Source organism: Mobula birostris, chromosome 12 (assembly GCF_030028105.1).
Source record: "Mobula birostris isolate sMobBir1 chromosome 12, sMobBir1.hap1, whole genome shotgun sequence".
In the NCBI taxonomy this organism is placed as follows: Eukaryota; Metazoa; Chordata; class Chondrichthyes; order Myliobatiformes; family Myliobatidae; genus Mobula; species Mobula birostris.
Genome location: NC_092381.1, coordinates 108,262,279 through 108,282,512, shown reverse-complemented (window position 1 = coordinate 108,282,512; position 20,234 = coordinate 108,262,279).

Genomic DNA, 20,234 nt, shown 5'->3' with positions numbered 1-20,234 from the left:
CATCGCACTCTGAAGAAGTCCTCAGTGGTGGGGAGGAATGTACCCGTGAGGGAGCTGGCTGAGACTACATCCGCTGCAGCTTTTTCCGAGCCCGTACGTCGGAGCCTCCGTACTAGACAGTGATGCAGGCAGTCAGAATGCTCTGTCGAAGCAGATTAGATTGGTGTTGATCGCTTGTCCCCAGTTGTACCTGAAGAGGTGGAGGTGAGTTGCCATCTTGAACCTCGTGCTCCGTGTGGTGAAGGTGTCTGACAGAGCTATGGGAAGGGAGTCAGAGAACTACAGTGACAATGAAGGAACGAAGGAGACATTTACAACTGGGGTATGGTGTGATTTGGTGGGGAAGCTGACGGGTTGGATTTCCCACACAGCTGCTTCTCTTGTTCTTGACTTGGTGATTTGGCACGTGAGATTTGGTGGGGGATCTGCGGTGGAGGTTTTCACTTGTACAATACCTGCTCTTCGAAGGACTCACGAAGACAGCTCACAACACGCTGGAGGAACTCAGCAGGTCGGGCAGCATCCGTGGAAACGATCAGCCAACGTTTCGGGCCAGAACCCTTCGTCAGGACTCAGCTAGCTTGTCATGGCCTTGCACCTCGTTGGCAGCCTGCACTGTATTTTCTCTGTAACTGTAACACTTTATTCTGAATTCTCTTCCTGTTTTCCCATGTCATTAGCTTGATACACTAAAGTGACGAAATGTTCTGTGTGGATGACAGGCAAAACAAAGTCTTTATCTGTAAATGTGACAATAAAAAACCAAGTTAATATCTGGTTCGTGAACCAGTCTGTAAAACCCTGACCAATATCTCAGTGTGCAACACTGTGACCCTAATCAATATCGTAATCACAGGCAACACTATGAACCTAATCTCTACCTCAGTGTACAACACTACAACACTAATCACTATCCAGATCACTACCTCAGTGTGCAACACGGTGATCCTAATCACTCATCAGCATTAAGTGATGTTTCAGATGATGTGGGCAATCATGGTCTTTCCATGACCGTGATTGTTCTTGACAAATTTTTCCACAGATGTGGTTTGTCACTTCCTCCTTCTGGGTAATATCCTTACAAAACAGGTGTCCCCAGCCATTATCAATATGCTTCAGAGATTGTCTGCCTGGCGTTAGTGATCACATAACCAGGACTGGTGATATGCACCGGCTGCTCATACGACCACCTGCTCCCAAGGCTTCACGTGACCCTGATCAGACGGGGATGGTAGGGGGGCTAAGCAGGTGCTACACCTTGCCCAAGGGTGACCTGCTGGCTAGCGGAGGGAAGGAGCACCTCATGTCTCCTTCGGTAGAGACATATCTCCCCTCCACCACCTATCCCAGAAGGTAGAAGAGAGGAAGGAGAATGGCTGGTGTAGTGGGCATCTCTGACAACACTGTCAGCCGCCTTGAAGTAATGCACTGTGAAAATGGAGTAGATGGAAGTGAGTAGAGATCCTGTGATGGACTGGACAGTCTTTGGAGATTGAAAAATGGCGTTCCTCTGTGCAGGCGACATGGGTGACAGGGGCCATGCCGTTCTGCTTCTGCACAAGTAAATAAAGTGCATCTGAGGAAGTAGTGTGAGTGTTTAGAGTGCTGTTAATCGGTGAAGGCAAGCCCATCAATTGGGAAAACAAAGAGGGAAGTTCGAAAAGGAGACGAGTCACTTTTGTCAATGCATTATTCCTTCAGTTTGTATCTCAGCCTGAACTTGGTGCTGCCACCTCTGGGGTGAAGTTGCCCACCGTGGCACAGGGGACAATAGAACATCTCACTGACTAGAAAACAAAATATCATGGAGAAAGTGGCCATGTCTAGACAGCTAACCAAACACAGACAGCAGAATCTTAAAAGGAACCAGTTAATTGACGGTGTTGGAGCACGGTCTCACTCTGATCAATCAAGATGATCATTGCCCGACAGCGGAAGACACATCAACAGGCTAATGCACAGTAACCACATTTTCCCAGCACAATCTGATCAGAGGAAAATTAGCCAGGCAAGGTAGCGTCTTGGGATGTTAACCATTTATCAGCCAGCCGTAGTCAGCACAGTATGAGTAGGTCACTGGTTGCCAGCACGGTCCATCTCAACGTGTATTCCTGCAAGAGAGGTGGACAGATGGAGAGAGAGATACATAAATATAGATAGGTCAAGATAGTGAATCCTCAGATAGATAACTAGGAGAGATATTGAGAGGTAGGTAGAGGAAAAGATAGTTAAATAGATACATGCAATACTGTGCAAAAGTCGTAGATATATGTCGTAGCAATGGTGCCCATGACTTTTTCACAGTACAGTACTGTATTTGTCAACCTGAAGCGGAGAGCAAGATTGTAAATGTGGTGGGAGCAAAGGATGTTGGCCATGGAGAGGGTGGAGTGCCACGGGAGGGGTGTGGGGACAGGTGGCAGAAGAGGTGTGTCGGGGTGGGTGCAAGCACAAGGCAGGATCATTTGATTCCAAACAATTGGTTTATTGATCATTACAGAATGTCTCTCTGGTGCTTCCTGCTCCCTCCCCTCTCCCTTTCCCTTTTCCCAACCATGATTCCCCTCTCCCTGTCCCCTTCCCACTCTCAGTCCACAAAAGAGATCCATATCAGAATCAGGTTTATCATCACTCACATCTGTCATGAAATTTGCTTTTGTTTGCAGCGGCGGTACAGTGTAATGTATAAAATTGCTACAGTACTCTGCTAAAGTCTGAGGCACCCTAGCCTGAGACTTTTACACAGTACTGTTCATAGAGATGGTGAGTAGATAGATAAATAGATTAAGGGGGAGAGATCGATAAATAGAAAAAGATAATTAGAAGAGATAGATGACACATTCATCAATAAAGCGAGAGAGTGATATAAGGAGATCAAAAGCTTCAAAGGTTCATTTATTATCAAAGTATAGAACTCTGAAATGATTCTTCTCCAGGTAACCACGAAACCAAGAAAGAAAAAACTGGCAGCGTGATCATCAACTACCGTACCCCCGCCCCCCGAACTTCCTCCGCCCCGTGCAAAAAACACAAAATTGCAACAGCTACATCACCCCACAAACACCAAAATGAGAAAGATCATGTGAAGAAAACAGAATATTAAAAAAACTATATGACTGGAAAAAAAGGCTGCAGTCAAGTCCATACACAAAATGCAGAAAACCCGGCTAACTTTCTCCAGGCACAGCAGCAGCCTCTGCCCTCCCCAGCAGTGAGCAATCACCCAGTGATCAAGAGGCAGTCTCCCCTCTCCGGTAGCAGAGCGATCCCCCAACGATCTAAAGGCAGGCAGCTTTTTGATACGGTGATAGAAGATAGAGAGATAGAGATAGAGAAAGAGATAGAGGGAGGAGGAGGAGGAGGGAGAGAGGGCGAGAGAGAGAGTGAGAGACAAACAGAGACAGAAAGCTCCAGATTAGACCAACTTGTCATGATTCCAGGATCATCGAGTTCCATATACCAAACAAGTGGCTGCATCAGCCAGTTTCCAAGTGACAGGACTTCTGTTCACAGGGGTTTCTTTGACTGAGAGGTCGAGTACAGATGTGAGCCCCTGACAGTTGTAGGATGTGGAAAATGAAGTTTATTGTCAGAGTTGAAGGGAATGTGACGTGGGTAAGTACAACCACCCCCTCTGTCGTTCCCAGCACGTGACAGAGCGTACAGCGCTGGAGGGGGTTTGCTGGTGTGATGGTTAAAGGGCAAAACCAGCAATTCAGATCTCAGTTAGTGAGTCAGAATCATAGAGCAATGCAGCAGAGTGACAGGCTGTTTGGCCTGACTCGTCCATGCTGCCCACCAGGAGAGTCTTAATTCCCCAGAGCTGGATGTGGAGAGGGTATTTCCAATACATATACATTCTCTTCCTTAATGCACATTTCCAAACCAAACCAGGAGGTTCATCGCCCGCTGAGGGCTCCAGTTCTATATAAGAACAGCAGGCACTGGCGGAGGGCTATTTCAAGAGCTAAGAAACAATTCTGAATGAGGTTGGAAGTGGCATCGGATGCACGTCAACTCTGTCAGGGTTTGCAGCCTGTTACTTCCGACAAAGCAAAACCCAGCATCACGAACGGCAGCGACGCTTCACTACCAGATGAGCTCAACACCTTTTATGTCTGCTTTGAGAGGGAGAATAAAACAACAGCTATGAAGGTCCCTGCAGCATCCGATGACCCTGCGATCTCAGTCTCAAGCCAGCAGGGACTGATGGAGTAGCTGGTAAGGCTCTGAAAATCTGTCCCAACCAACCGGTGGGAGTATTCAAAGACATTTTCAATCTCTCACTGCTACGGCCGGAAGTTCCCACTTGCTTCAAAAGGGCAACAATTATACTAGTGCTGAAGGAGAGCTGCGTGATCTGCCTCAATGACTATCATCCAGTAGCATTCACAGCTACAGTGATGAGGTGTTGTGAGAGGCTGGTCATGGCTGGAGTTACCACCTGTCTCAGAAAGGACCTGGAGTCCACTGCAATCTGCCTGTCGCCGGAATTGGTCTACAGCAGATGTGATCTCACGCTGTCCACGCAGCCTTGGATCACCTGGACAATGCAAACACCAATGTCTGGATGCAGTTTATTGACTACAGCTCAGCATTTAACACCATCAATCCTACAGCCCTGATCGAAAAGCTACAGAACCTGGGCCTCTATACCTCCCTCTGCAACTCGATCCTCTACTTCCTACCAAGAGACCATAACCTGTGCGATTTGGAAATAGCATCTCCTCCTGGCTGACAATTAACACAGGGGTATGTGCTTAGCCCACTGCTCTACTCTCTCTACACCCATGACCGTGTCGCTAAGCATAGCTCAAATGCCACCTATACATTTGCTGACAATACAATCATTGTTGCCAGAGTTTTAGATGGTGACGAAAGGGCATGCAGGAGCAAGATATATACCAGTTACTGGAGTGGTGTCACAGTGACAACCTTGCACTCAACATCAGCAGACCAAAAGGACTGATTGTGGACTTCAGAAAGGGTAAGACAAGGAAACACACACCAATCCTCATAGTGTGATCAGGAATGGAAAGAGTGAGCAATTTCTAGCTCCTGGGTGTCAATATTTCTGAGGACGTAACCTGGACCCAGCATATCAATGCAGCTATAAAGAAGGCTTTGCAGAGGCTGTATTTCACTAGGGGTTTAAAGAGACTTGGTTTGTCAACTAAAACACTTGAAGACTACTATAAATATACTGTGGAGAGCATTCTGACTGGCTGCATCACCGTCTGGTATGGGGTGGGGGGGGGGGGTGTTGGTACCGCACAAGTTCAAAATAAGTTGCAGAAACTTGTAAAATCAGTCAGCTCCATCATGGGTAGCAGCCTCCGAGACATCTTCAAAAAGCAGTGCCTTAGGAAGGCGGCGTCCATCATTGAGGACTCTCACCACCCCGGACATGCCCTCTTCTCACTGTTACCATCAGGAAGGAGGTACAGGACCCTGAAGACTCAATGATTCAGGAACAGCTTCTTCCCCTCTGCCATCCGATTCCTAAATGGACATTGAACCCATGAACACTACCTCACTACTTTTTTATTTCTGTTATTTTTGCACTAATTATTTTAATTTAACTATTTAGTAGACATATATAGATATATATTTAACTCAGTTTTTTCCTCTATTTATTTATCATGTATTGCATTGTACTGCTGCTGTAAAGTTAACAAATTTCACGACATATGCCGGTGATATTAAATCTGATTCTGATTCTGTAGTGGGGGGAGACTAGGACCAGAGGGCATGGTCTCAGAACTTTATTGACTTATTTGTGTTAATATTTTGCTTTATGTGCAGTGTGTGATATGGGTATTGTGGGTGCATCGTGGCCCAGAGGAACATTGTTTCATTTGGTTGTATATATGTACAGTCAGATGACAATAAACTTGAACTCAACTTCTAAAGGATGCCCTTTAGAACAGAGATGAGAGGAGTTTCTTTAACCAGAAGGTTATGCACTTTGGTAGAAGGACCAAAAGCGTAGATTATTTTCTAAACGGGGAGAAATTCCAAAAATCAGAGGTGCAAAGAGATTTGTAAGTCCTTGTAGAGGATTCCCTAAAGGTTAATTTGAAGGTTGAGTTGGTGGTGAGGTAGGTGAATACGATGTTAGCATTCATTTTGACAAGACTAGAATACAAAAACAAGGATGTGATATTGAGGCTTTATAAGGCACTGGTGAGGCCTCACTTGGAGTACTGTGAGCAGTTTTGGGGCTCTTATTTCAGAAAGGATGTGCTGACATTGGAGAGGGTTCAGAGGAGGTTCACGAGAATGATTCTGTGAATGAAAGGGTTAATATAATCAGCAGCAATTGAAGGCTCTGGGCCTGTACTCGCTGGAATTTAGAAGAATGAGGAAGGGACCTCAGTGAAACCTACCGAATGTTGAAAGGCCCAGATAGAATGGATATGAAGAGGATGTTTCCTATAGTGGGGGCGACTAGGACCAGAGGACACAGCCTCAAAATAGTAGGACATCAATTTAGAATGAAGATGAGGGGGAACTCCTTTAGCCAGAGATGGGTGAATCAGTGGAATTCATTATCACATACAGCAGTGGAAGCCAAATAATTGGGTATATTTGAAGCGGAGGTTGGTAGGTTCTTGATTAGTAAAGGTGTCATAGGTTATGGGGTAAAGGCAGGAAAATAGGTTTGAGAGATATAATAAATCAGCTCTGATGGAATGGTGGAGCAGACTCGATGGGACGAATGGCCTAATTCTGCTCCTGTAACTTATGATCCTATGGCCCCAAACTGGTCATGGTGTTACCCGTGCCTTCTCCCGCAATCCTTTTCTCCTGTAGGATATCCCAACACTCACTGTGATGTCTTTCACCCAGCACCAGACAGACATTCAGGACTGGGCCCAGGGACTTTCTGTTTGAACTTAATTATGACTGGCAAGGGTTTCTTGCATTCTCGGATGATTTACAGGGGACTCTCACTGTGCTCTGTAAGTAGAGTCCTACTGTGTGTTTGTGGAGAATGATTGGTCTCGCTGTGTCGCTCGGTTGTTCCTCTGATGCTAAGTAGTGTTCCAATGCCTAACCCCTTGTTCCATCTCTTCATGGGGAGCCTGCTGTTCCTCCGCTCCTGTCCCGAGTCATTGCCAGTGCTTACCATGACCGAGGCTGCCGTCTGCCACGCCTGGATTGAGTTGGTGCCAGTGACCACCATGGCAGTTCCCCCGCACTTGGGCCCAGTGCTGTGTGCGTGGGACTGCGCCCACACCCCAGAACACCTACTTCAATGGGCGGGCTAAACCAGGTGAGGGTAGCTGGCGGTCTCATACCCCGGTGAGCTGGGGACATGCCTGACCCAGCATGCGGTCACCTCCAGTGGACTGGGCAGATGAGATCGACAGTGAGATCCAACAGCCAGGGAGGTGGTACCGGAACGCTCCGCAGGGAGCGAAGGAACAGAAGATGTCCTGGTCATCCATTGCAAACAGGGAAGACCCCGGTTTGTGACGCTTGTTCGTACCACTGGACCCAGACTTCCGAGGTCGAGAGATTGGAACTGATCCAGTGCAACGGCTTTCCCACTTTAAAAACTCTCCTGCCCAGGTTTCCTGTCATCGTCAGACCTGATGGACAACCACTATGATTTAAGGTTTGAAGTTCAAAGTAAATTTTATTATCAGAGTACATATATGTCACCGCATACAATCGTGGGATTCATTTTCCTGTGGGCATACTCAGCAAATCTATAGAATAGTAACTATAACAGGATCAATGAAACATCAACCAGAGTGCAGAAGACAACAAACTCTGCAAATATAAATAAATAGCAATAAATAATGAGAACATGAGATAGTGAGATAAAGAGTCCTTAAAGAGAGATCATTGGTTGTGGGAACATCTCAATGGATGGGCAAGTGCGAGCAGTTATCCCCCTTGTTCAGGAGCCTGATGGTTGAGGGGTAGTAACTGTTCCTGAACCTGGTGGTGTGGGACCTGAGCCTCCTGTACCTCGTAGCTGATGGCAGCAGCAAGAAGAGAGCATGTCGTGAGTGGGGCTCTCTGATGATAAATGTTGCTTTCCTATGATAGCATCTCATATAGATGCGATCAGTGGTTGGGAGGGCTTTACCCGTGATGTACTGGGTCAAATCCACTACTTTTGTGGGATTTTCTGTTCAAAGCTATCAGAGTTCCTGTGCCAGGCCATGATGCAGCCAGTCAGTACACTCTCTACTACAGATCCGTAGAAGGTTATCAAAGTTTTAGAGGTGGTTTCGGGATGTGGATTGCAGTCTTGTGGTAATAGACTAAAGTAGAGACATGGAATGTGGCAGAAGCTTCACTAATTGTTTTACACCATGCACCAATTGTTGTAATAGAAAACTAGATAATTTGTGGATGATCAATCTATCCTATAGGACTTAGTCCAGAGCCAAAATGTGTAGGTTTACTCATAATCTCAGTAAATGAGAATGTAAAATCTCAGGTAGATCATAGTTATATCCTTGTGCATGAAAGTCCGTGACCTCCTCTTGTGCCAAGATGAGGCCACCCTCAGGTTGGAGGAGCAACACCTTGTATTTTGGGCAGCCTCCAACCTGATGGCATGAATATTGATTTCTCCTCTGGCTATAAAATATATTCCCTCCCCCTCCCCTCTTCCTCTATTCCCCGCTCTGGCCTCTTACCTCTTCTCACCTGCCTATCGCCTCCCCCTGGTGCCCCCTCCTCCTATGATCCACTCTCCTTTCCTATCAGATTCCTTCCTCTCCCACCCGCCTGCCTTCACCTATCACCTTCCAGCTATGCTCCTTCCCCTCACCTGACCTTTTTATTCTGGCATCTTCCCCCTTCCTTCTCAGTCCTGAAGAGGGGTCTGGGCATGAATCGTCGACTGTTTATTTCCATACACGCTGCCTGGCCTGCTGAGTTCCTCCAGCGTTCTGTGTGTGCTGCTCTGGGTTTCCAGCATCTGCAGAGTCTCTCAACCTCAGGGAAATCAGCTTTGACTGGTCTCCTGGTGCATGCCATTTTTTAATAAACTGCACATTAATTTAAACACCTGCTCCGCGTGGCCTTTCAGTTCGCTTCTGCAAAAAGAAGGGAGGTAGTCTGCGTGACGGGGTAAATGAGGAACAAACTGCAATTGACCAACTGATCCTTCTGACAAAAGGTCTCTGACCTGACACGTTACTCTTCTCTGTCTCTGTCTCTCTCTCTCTCTCTCTCCTCACCACCCCCACCAGGTGCTACCTGACCCGCTATCACTGTGGGGTGGGCACACACAAAATGCTGGGGGGAGCTCAGCAGGTCAGGCAGCGTCTGTGGAGATGAGTAAGCACAAGAGACTGTTCAGATGCTGGAAATGGATCCACACACACTCAAAGTGCTGGTGGAACTCAGCAGACCACCAGGCCAGCAGAGAACCAGGAGTCAGGGTTTTGGGCTGGGTCCTGACGAAGGGTCTCTGCCCAAGACATTGACTGTTCATTCCCGTCCGCTGTGTTCCTCCTGCGTTTGTGTGTGGATCCTATCATGCTGAATTAATTCTGAATGATTGAGCCTGAGGGGCAGAGAAGAACAATGAATATCCTGTTAGTGAGTTCACTGTATTAGACATGTACTTGATGCACTGATGAGATGTTAATTGAAATTCACAGCTGCATGCTCATTATGCAAATACCCCATGAGATGAAACAACTGTAATTGCACTTTCAAGTTCACTTACAAAGCCTGGGTTGTGGGCCCAGCTGTTTCTGTATTAAAGGTCGAGGAGTTACGAGCAGAGCCAACAAGGTGCTTCAGCAGAGCAGATTCTCTCCGAAGCCGTGGACAGGAGTCAGTGCGTCTACTCAGCATTCAGACACCTCCGATCATAGGCACAATGGTGTAGTGGTTAGCACTGCACGTTACAGTACCAGTGACCTGGGTTCAATTCCCACCACCGCCTGTAAAGAGTCAATGGCACCAGCCTCCCAAGCATCAAGGACATCTTCAAAAGGTCAACACAAAATAATCTGCAGATGCTGGGGTCAAAGCAACACTCACAACACGCTGGAGGAACTCAGCAGGTCGGGCAGCATCCGTGGAAATGATCAGTCGACGTTTCGGGCCGGAACCCTTCATCAGGACTGTAGAGGGAAGGGGCAGAGGCCCTGTAAAGAAGGTGGGGGAGGGTGGGAAGGAGAAGGCTGGTAGGTTCCAGGTGAAAAACCAGTAAGGGGAAAGATAAAGGGGTGGGGGAGGGGAGGCAGGGAGGTGACGGGCAGGAAAGGTGAAGAAGGAATAGGGGAAAACACAATGGGTAGTAGAAGGAGGCGGAACCATGAGGGAGGTGATAGGCAGCTGGGGGAGGGGGGCAGAGTGAAATAGGGATAGAGGAAGGGAGGGGGAGGGAATTACCAGAAGTTGGAGAATTCTATGTTCATACCAAGGGGCTGGAGACTACCTAGACAGTATATGAGGTGTTGCTCCTCCAACTTGAGTTTAGCCTCATCATGGCAGTAGAGGAGGTCATGTATGGACATATCTGAATGGGAATGGGAAGCAGAGTTGAAGTGGGTGGCTACCGGGAGATCCTGCCTGTTGTGGTGGACAGAGCGGAGGTGCTCAACGAAGCGGTCCCCCAATCTGCGTCGGGTTTCACCGATGTAGAGGAGGCCGCACCAGGAGCACCAGATGCAATAGATAACCCCAACAGACTCACAAGTGAAGTGTTGCCGACCTGGAAGGACTGTTTGGGGCCCTGAATGGTGGCAAGAGAGGAGGTGTAGGGAATGCCTCAAAAGTGAGGCATTCGTCATTAAGGACTGCCACCACTGAGGACATGACCCATTGCTACCACCAGGTAGGAGATACAGGAGCGTGAAGGCACACAGTCAGTGATTCGAGAACAGCTCATTCCCCCTGCCACCCAATTTCTGAATGGAGAATCTGGGGTGGTACAATAGCACAGCACTTTACAGTACCAGCAACCCAGGTTCAATCTCTGCTGCTGTCTCTAAGGAGTTCCCAACGTGACCGCGTGGGTTTCCTCCGGGTGCTCTGGTTTCCTCCCACAGCCCAAAGACGTACCAGTTGGTAGGTTACTTGGTCATTGTAAATTGCCCTGTGATTAGGTTAGGGTTAAATCAAGGGAATTGCTGGGCAGCACAGCTGGAGGAGCCTGTTCCATGTTGCATCACAAAAAACAAACAAACAAACAAATAAATAAGTTAGAAAGATGTTGAAGTCAACAAAAATCTCATCCTGAAATGTGTTACCAAAGCACCAACACGTCACCAGATACTGTCTGGAGATTCATTCTCTTGCAGTGATTTCCAGGAAAATAAAGAAATACATAGAATTTATGAAAAACTGGAATACACAAAGACTGACAAACATCTGATATGCAAAAGACAAATGGTGCAAATAAAAATGAAATATTTAGAACAGGGGTTGTGACCAGTCCTTGAGGTTGTGGAATCAGTTCAGTGTTGTGGTGAGTGAAGTTATTCACACTGCTTCAGGAGCCTGATGGTTGTGGGGTAATAACTGTTCCTGAACCTGGTGGTGTGGGACCTGAGGCTCATTGTGGGGAGTGAAGTTATCCACACTGGTTCAGGAGCCTGATGGTTGTGGGGTAATAACTGTTCCTGAACCTGGTGGTGTGGGACCTGAGGCTCATTGTGGTGAGTGAAGTTATCCACACTGGTTCAGGAGTCTGATGGTTGTGGGGTAATAACTGTTCCTGAACCTGGTGGTGTGGGACCTGAGGCTCATTGTGGTGAGTGAAGTTATCCACACTGGTTCGGGAGCCTGATGGTTGTGGGGTGATAACTGTTCCTGAACCTGACTCTATTTGACAGCAAGGGCTCCATAGCCGCGTATCCTTGCTGAGACCAGGGAGGGAGGGTTGCACTGCCATCTCTTCGCTGAGAGGTTCATTTAAGGCTACTTTGTGCCCTCACATGGCTGTGGGAGAAACCTCTGTTGTTGAAATCATAGAGCACTACAGCACAGGAACAGGTCCTCTGGCCCATCTAACTGAAGTATTATTCTGCCTAGTCCTACTGACCCGCACCAGGACCATACCCCTCCAAACTTCTCTTCGATGCTGAAATTGAGCTCGCATCCACCACTTTCACTGGCAGCCCTCAATCCACGCACTCTCGACCCTCCAAAAGAAGAAATTTCTCCTCATGTTCCCCTTAAACTTTTCACCTTTCATCCTTAACCCATGACCTCCAGCTGTAATCCCAATCAACCTCAGTGGAAAAAGCCTGCTTGTATTTACTCTCTCTATACCCCTCATAATTTTGTATGCCTCTATCAAATCTCCCCTCAATCTTCTACCTCCCAAGGAATAAACTCCTAACTCTCACCTCCTGTCCAGGGAACATCTTTGTAAATTTTCTGTGTATTCTTTCAATCTTATTGATATCTTGTGAGGGAGATCGGGGGAAGATAGATATCCCTCAAAGTCACGCAGGCAGATTATCCAGGTTTGTTGTTGTTTGCGGGAGCTTGCTGTGCGTGTCGGATGGTGTGCACCCTGGAGGAGAACCAGCACGTTTCCGGCTGGTGGAGGAAGGTGCGATGCTTAGGCGGAGAAAGGGAGAGAGGGGGAGAGAGGGAGGGATGGGAGAGTGGGAAAGGGAGGAGGAGAGAAGGGGAGGGGAGAGAGGGGCAGGGAGTGGGAAGAGGGGGAGAGAAAGGGAGGAGGAAGGAGGGGAGTTGGGGAGACGGTGAGAGAGTGGGAGAGGGAGGAGAGGGAGTTGGGTGAGGGAGAGGGAGTTGGAGTTGGAGTTGGAAGAGGGGGAGAAACGGGAAGGCAGAAGGGATAAGGAGGGAGTGAGAGGGAGAGGGGAGAGCAGGAGAAGGGGAGAGGAAGGGAAAGGGAGAGGGGGAGGGCATTGGAGGGAGGGAGAGGGGAGACAGGGAGAAGGGGAGAGGAAGGGGAGGGGGAGTAGGCGAGCAGGGAAGAGGGAGTGGGAGAGAAGGGGAAGGGAGATGGAGGGGAGTGGGGAGGGGAGAGAGGGAGAGGGGAGATGGGAGAGGAAAGCGGAGGGAGAGAGGAGAGGAAAGGGGAAGGGAGAGGGAGGGGAGGGACAGGGGAGAGGGGGAGGGAGAGGGGAGAGGGGAAGGGAGAGGGAGGGGAGTGAGAAGGGGAGAGAGGGAGAGGGGAGATGGGAGAGGAAAGGGGAAGGGAGAGGGAGGGGAGGGAGAGAGGAGAGGGGAAGGGAGTGAGAAGGGGAGAGAGGGAGAGGGGAGAGGAAAGGGGAGGGAGGGGAAGAGGGGAAGGGAGAGGGAGGGGGGTGGGAGAGGGAAGAGGAAAGGGTAGGGGGAGAGGTGAGAGAGGGAGGATGAGAAAAGGAGGGAGAAGGGAACCACACTTTATCATGCTGTTTACCTTGTAAATACATGCTGGTATTGATGTATTTCTGGATTTTATTACACATCTGTACTTTAACCTCTGATTTTAATTTTTATATATGTTTGCTCTGTATAATTGTTGAATAGTGCTTGTGTTCGTTGCATGTCATGCCCTGACCAAGACACCACAGCAAATTCCTTATACAAGTACGTGTGTATGGCAGATAAAGTTAATCCTTGACTATGCTGGAAGTCACGATCCAGCCTGGGACTGGGGAGGAGTGGACGAGTGGAGGAGCCCGTCTATCTAAAATGGGGGGGGGGGGGGAGCGAGGTTGGGTTGATCAACGGGCCGATTTGGAAAGGCTGGGTATGGGTCGGAACATGGTGGCGAGGTCCAGGCCAAGGCTGTATCGCTGCGGCTGGCCCTGGGTCCTAGTGCCGGAAAGAGACAACCCGGTGTTTAGACAAATGGACTGAAAAGGCAGGGCATCGTGACCGGAGGTGAGGGTCGGGCCAATTCTGCTCGCTGCATCACAACGTTTACCTCACTCTCTGGCACTGAGGCTGAGGCTGTGGGCCTGCTAGGGCTGCTCCGGGCTTTGTGTCCACGAGTTCCCCGATGATTTGCCCCGCTGTGTGCTGAACAGAGTCTGAGGCTGTGGCCTGCACCAGGCTTCATGTCTATAGACTCACTTTCGTTCTGAATGCAAATGAGAAGATTTGCAGATGCCGGAAATCCGAGCAACACACACGAAATGCTGGAGGGTCCTGCCAAAGGGTTTCACCCCGAAATCTCGACTGAACTCTTTTCTGTAGATGCTGCCTGGCCTGCTGAGTTCCTCCAGCATTTTGTGTGGGTTGCTCGTTCTGAATGTTGTTTGCACGAGTTGTGTTTGCCCCCCTCTCTCTCTGCACATTGTAGGTCTTTTATTTAATTGCGTTCTTTCGGGTTTCTTGTTTTCTGGCTGCCTGTAAGGAGACGAATCTCAAGGCTATAATCTTTACAAACTTTGACAATAAATGCACTTCGAACTTTGGGTCTCTGCCACTGCCAGGCAGCAGCTTTGCCCACTGGACCACTTTGCCACCCATCATAGGTCCGTGCCAGCTGCCATTGCGATTCTGTGATTGCATTCACCCACGCACTCATCAGCGGAGACAGAATCACTTACAAAACAGCAGGCAGTGGGAGACTGGGAGGCTGGAATGAAGGCAGAGTCAGACACCAGGTTTCGGAGGAAGAGAATTTAAAGCAGCATGAATCACATCTCAAGGTGCTGGAGGAACTCAGCAGGTCAGGCAGCATCCACGGAAGGGAATAAACAGTTGACGTTTCAGGCTGTGACCCTTCATTAGCCCTCATCTCGTCCATAGATGCTGCCTGACCTGCTGAGTTAAAACTTAGATCACTGTACAAGCTCTTCAGTCCACGACATGGTGCCAACCTTTTAACCTACTCTTAAGATCAATCTAAAGCTTCTCTCCTACATCGCCCTCCATTTTCCTATCATCCATGTGCCTAAGAGTCTCTTAAATGTTTCTGTGTATCTGCCTCTACCACCACCCCTGGCAGTGTGTTCCACACACCCACCACTCCGTAAAAAGCCTATCTCTGACATTCCCCTGCCCACCAAACTTTCCTCCGGTTACCTTAAAACCATACTGCCTTAGGTTCGCGAGAATGACTCTGGGAATGAAAGGGTTATCACGTGAGCAGCTCTGGGCTTGGATTCGCTGGAATTTGATGAATTAGGGGAGATCTCATTGAAGATTGAAAGGCCTCAATAGTGGATGCGAAGAGGATGTTTCCTTTGGTGGGGGAGTCTAGGATCAAAGGACACAGCCTCAAGATAGAGGGAATATCAGCTAGAACGGAGATGGGGAAGAATTTCTTTAGCCAGAGAGTGGCAAATCTGTGGAATTCATTGCCACAGGCAGCTTTGGAGGCCAGTTCATTGGGTGTGTTTAAGGAAGAGGTTGATAGATTCTTCATTAGTCAGGGAGTGAAAAGTTAAGGGGAAAAGGCAGGAAAATGGGGCTGAGAGGGAAATGAACCAGTCATGATGAAATGTGGAACAGGTTCGATGGGCTGAATGGCCTGACTCTGCTCCTATGTCTTATCTTATTGAATTGGCTATTTTCACCCTGCAAAAAGCCCCCTGGCATAGATCCACTTGATCTACGCCTCATCATCTTGTACGCCTCTATCAAGTCGCTTCTCATCCTCCTTTGATCCAAAGGGAAAAGCCCGAGCTCACTCAATCTTTCCTCATAATTCGTACCCTCTAATCCAGTTAGCATCCTCTCCTCTGCACCCTCTCTAAAGCCTCCACATCCTTCCTACAATGAGGAGACCAGAACTGAACACAGAAGACAGTCCAGCATTTTGTGTATGTTGCTACACATTTCCAGCATCTGCAGAATCTCCTGTTTTATGAATCGAGCTTTTAAAACCGTAAGACCATAAGATATAGGCGCAGAATTAGACCATTCGGCCCGTCGAGTCTCCTCCTCCATTCCATCATGGCTGATCCATTTCCTTCCCAACTGATATTCTGATGCCCTAATCAAGAACCTAGCCAGCTGCTGGTGTAGTGGCATCAACGTCAGACTTCAGAGCGAAGGCACCCGAGTTCGAATCCAGCCGGCTCCCTTGCACGCTTTCCATCCATGCTGGGTTGAGCATCGAGCTCGCAACTTGGCTTCATAAAAATAAGGAAGCCTGCTAAAAAAACTCAGTCATGACGGCGTCCCGATGACTGCACCGGGAGTCAAGGGCTTTCTTCTTCTTCTTCTAATCAAGAACCTATCAAACTCTGCTTTAAATATACCCAATGACTTGGCTTCCATGGCCACCTGTGGTGAGGAATTCCACACATTCACCACCCTCTGCTAAAGAAATTCCACCTCATCTCCATTCTAAATGGACATCCCTCAATTCTGAGGCTGTGTCCTTTGGTCCTAGACTCCCCATCAAAGGAAACATACTCTCCATATCCACTCTATCTCGGCCTTTGTGGGGTAATAACTGTTCCTGAACCTGGTGGTGTGGGACCTGAGGCTCATTGTGGTGAGTGAAGTTATCCACACTGGTTCAGGAGCCCGATGGTTGTGGGGTAATAACTGTTCCTGAACCTGGTGGTGTGGGACCTGAGGCTCATTGTGGTGAGTGAAGTTATCCACACTGGTTCAGGAGCCTGATGGTTGTGGGGTAATAACTGTTCCTGAACCTGGTGGTGTGGGACCTGAGGCTCATTGTGGTGAGTGAAGTTATCCACACTGGTTCAGGAGCCCGATGGTTGTGGGGTGATGACTGTTCCTGAACCTGGTGGTGTGGGACCTGAGGCTCATTGTGGTGAGTGAAGTTATCCACACTGGTTCAGGAGCCCGATGGTTGTGGGGTGATAACTGTTCCTGAACCTGGTGGTGTGGGACCTGAGGCTCATTGTGGTGAGTGAAGTTATCCACACTGGTTCAGGAGCCCGATGGTTGTGGGGTGATAACTGTTCCTGAACCTGGTGGTGTGGGACCTGAGCTCATTGTGGTGAGTGAAGTTATCCACACTGGTTCAGGAGCCCGATGGTTGTGGGGTGATAACTGTTCCTGAACCTGGTGGTGTGGGACCTGAGGCTCATTGTGGTGAGTGAAGTTATCCACACTGGTTCAGGAGCCCGATGGTTGTGGGGTGATAACTGTTCCTGAACCTGGTGTTGTGGGACCTGAGGGTCACTGTGGTGAGTGAAGTTATCCACACTGGTTCAGGAGCCTGATGGTTGTGGGGTAATAACTGGTCCTGAACCTGGTGGTGTGGGACCTGAGGCTCATTGTGGTGAGTGAAGTTATCCACACTGGTTCAGGAGCCTGATGGTTGTGGGGTAATAACTGTTCCTGAACCTGGTGGTGTGGGACCTGAGGCTCCTGTACATTGGCATGCAAAAGATTGGACACCCCTGGTCAAAATTTCTGTTACTGTGAATAGTTGAGTGAGTAGAAGATGAACTGATCTCCAAGAGTCATAAAGTTAAAGATGAAACATTCTTTTTGACATTTTAAGCAAGATTAGTGTATTATTTTGGTTTTGTACAATTTTAGAGTGAAAAAAAGGAAAGGAGCACCATGCAAAAGTTTGAGCTCCCCAAGAGATTTGAGCTCTCAGATAACTTCTACCAAGGTCTCAGACCTTAATTAGCTTGTTAGGGCTATGGCGTGTTCACAGTCATCGTTATGAAAGGCAGGTGATGCAAATTGCAAAGCTTTATAAACACCCTGACTCCTCAAACCTTGTCCCAATAATCAGCAGCCATGGGCTCCTCTAAGCAGCTGCCTAGCACTCTGAAAATTAAAATAAATGATGCCCACAAAGCAGGAGAAGGCTATAAGAAGATAGCAAAGTGTTTTCAGGTAGCCGTTTCCTCAGTTCGTAATGTAATTAAGAAACGGCAGTTAACAGGAATGGTGGAGGTCAAGTTGAGGTCTGGAAGACCAAGAAAACTTTCCCAGAGAACTGCTCGTAGGATTGCTAGAAAGGCAAATCAAAACCTCCGTTTGACTGCAAAAGACCTTCAGGAAGATTTAGCAGACTCTGGAGTGGTGGTGCACTGTTCTACTGTGCAGCGACACCTGCACAAATATGACCTTCATGGAAGAGTCATCAGAAGAAAACCTTTCCTGCTTCCTTACCACAAAATTCAGCATCAGAAGTTTGCAAAGGAACATCTAATCAAGCCTGATGCATTTTGGAAACAAGTCCTGTGGACTGAAGTTAAAACAGAACATTTTGGCCGCAATGAGTTAAGGTATCTTTGGAGAAAAAAGGGTGCAGAATTTCATGAAAAGAACACCTCTCCAACTGTTAAGCACAGGGGTGGATCGATCATGCTTTGAGCTTGTGTTGCAGCCTGTGGCACAGGGAACATTTCACTGGTAGAGGGAAGAACGAATTCAATTAAATACCAGCAAATTCTGGAAGCAAACATCACACCGACTGTAAAAAAGCTGAAGGTGAAAAGAGGATGGCTTCTACAACAGGATAATGATCCTAAACACACCTCAAAATCCACAATGGACTACCTCAAGAGGCACAAGCTGAAGGTTTTGCCATGGCCCTCACGGTCCCCTGACCTAAACATCATTGAGAATCTGTGGATAGACCTCAAAAGAGCAGTGCATGCAAGACGGCCCAAGAATCTCACAGAACTAGAAGCCTTTTGCAAGGAAAAATGGGCGAAAGTCCCCCAAACAAGAATTGAGAGACTCTTAGCTGGTTATAGAAAGCGTTTACAATCTGTGATACTTGCCAAAAGGGGTGTTACTAAGTACTGACCGTGAAGGGTGCCCAAACTTTTGCTTCAGGCCCTTTTCCTTTTTTTGTTATTTTGAAACTGTAAAAGATGGAAATAAAAAAGTAATCTTGCTTAAAATATTAAAGAAATGTGTCACCTTTAACATTATGCCTTTTGGAAATCAGGTCATCTTTTACTCTCTTAGCTATTCATAGTAACAGAAATTTTAACCGGGGTGCCCAAACTTTTGCATGCGACTGTACCTCCTGCCCGATCGTAGGTTCAATTCCCATCGCTGCCTGCAAGGAGTTTGTACCTTCTCCTTGTAACCGCGAAAGGTTTCCTCCAGCTTCTTCACACTCAAAATACATTCTGGTTAAGCGATTACTTGGTCACATGGGTGTAACTGGGTGGTGCGGGATCGTTGGGTCGAAGGGATCTGTTATCATGCTGTATCCCTAAATAAAATCATTACTTATCTGTTATCTCTGGAGCAGAAGGCCCTGAATCCTCAGCTTTGCTTGTTTCGGTGGCTGGGGCTAGGTTGAAGGCGCTCAGCAGAGGATGGCGCTCGGGAGGCTGGTCGGAGGCTCGAAGTTTTCGGACGGACGGACTCGGTGTCGGCTGCTTCCAAGGCATCGGCAAGTTGACGGTGCCTTGGAGGTTTATGGCAGGGAGCTTCTCTCTTTTGCCGCCTGCTATCAGGGACTCGGGAGTCGATCGGGACTTGAGACTTGTTTTTTACCGTGCCCATGGTCTGCTCTTCATCAAATTAATGGTATTGCTTTGCACTGCTGTAACTATATGTTATAATTATGTGTTTCTGTCAGTGTCAGTCTTTGGTTTGTCCTGTTTTTCTGTGGTATCACTCCGGAGAAACATTGTATCATTTCTTAATGCATGTATGCATTTCTAAATGACAATAAAAGAGGACTGAGTGTTCTCATAATCTAATCTAATCCCCAGCAACCCCATCCTCCTGCCCTCTCCCCTATGCCAGATGGATTCATGGGGGATCTCTCCAGAACAACGTGAAAGAGCAGAGTTCTCCCCAGAGAAAGGGCCGCAGCCGCTCAAATCAAGTAAAAATAACAAAGCGGCATAAATCAGTCAGCCTATGTGGAGAGAATGAAAGCTTCTCTCCTGAGGTGTCACCTGGCTTTCTACCATGCCCACAGCCCACTCTTCACTCTATTTCCAGCATTTTGCAAAATAATTCGGAAGGTGTGTAGCTCGGGTGGTTGAGGGTTGGGCTGAGTTGTTTTCTGATCTTGGGGATTAACTCGCAAACGTCTCGTCACCATTCGAGGAGACGTCATTAGTGCGCTACTGATTGTGGTGGGCGCTCTGAATGCTTGGCGTTTATAAACTAATCAATCAGCTGATTGGCTGTCATTTTGGAAACTGAGTTGTGATGTAGGGAGGAAATCTCATTGCTGACAAACTATGTGCGTTGTCTGGAATTTTGTCCCATCGGCTCATAAATAGGACCGAGGGCTAGCTACAGGTCTGTTTGCAGAAAATGTGGTTGTGCACGAACAATTCTGTCAAAACGTTTCTAGAAACTGTGGAGCCCCTCTCAATTAGCATCATCAAAGCAGACCGTCTAGGCATCTTGCT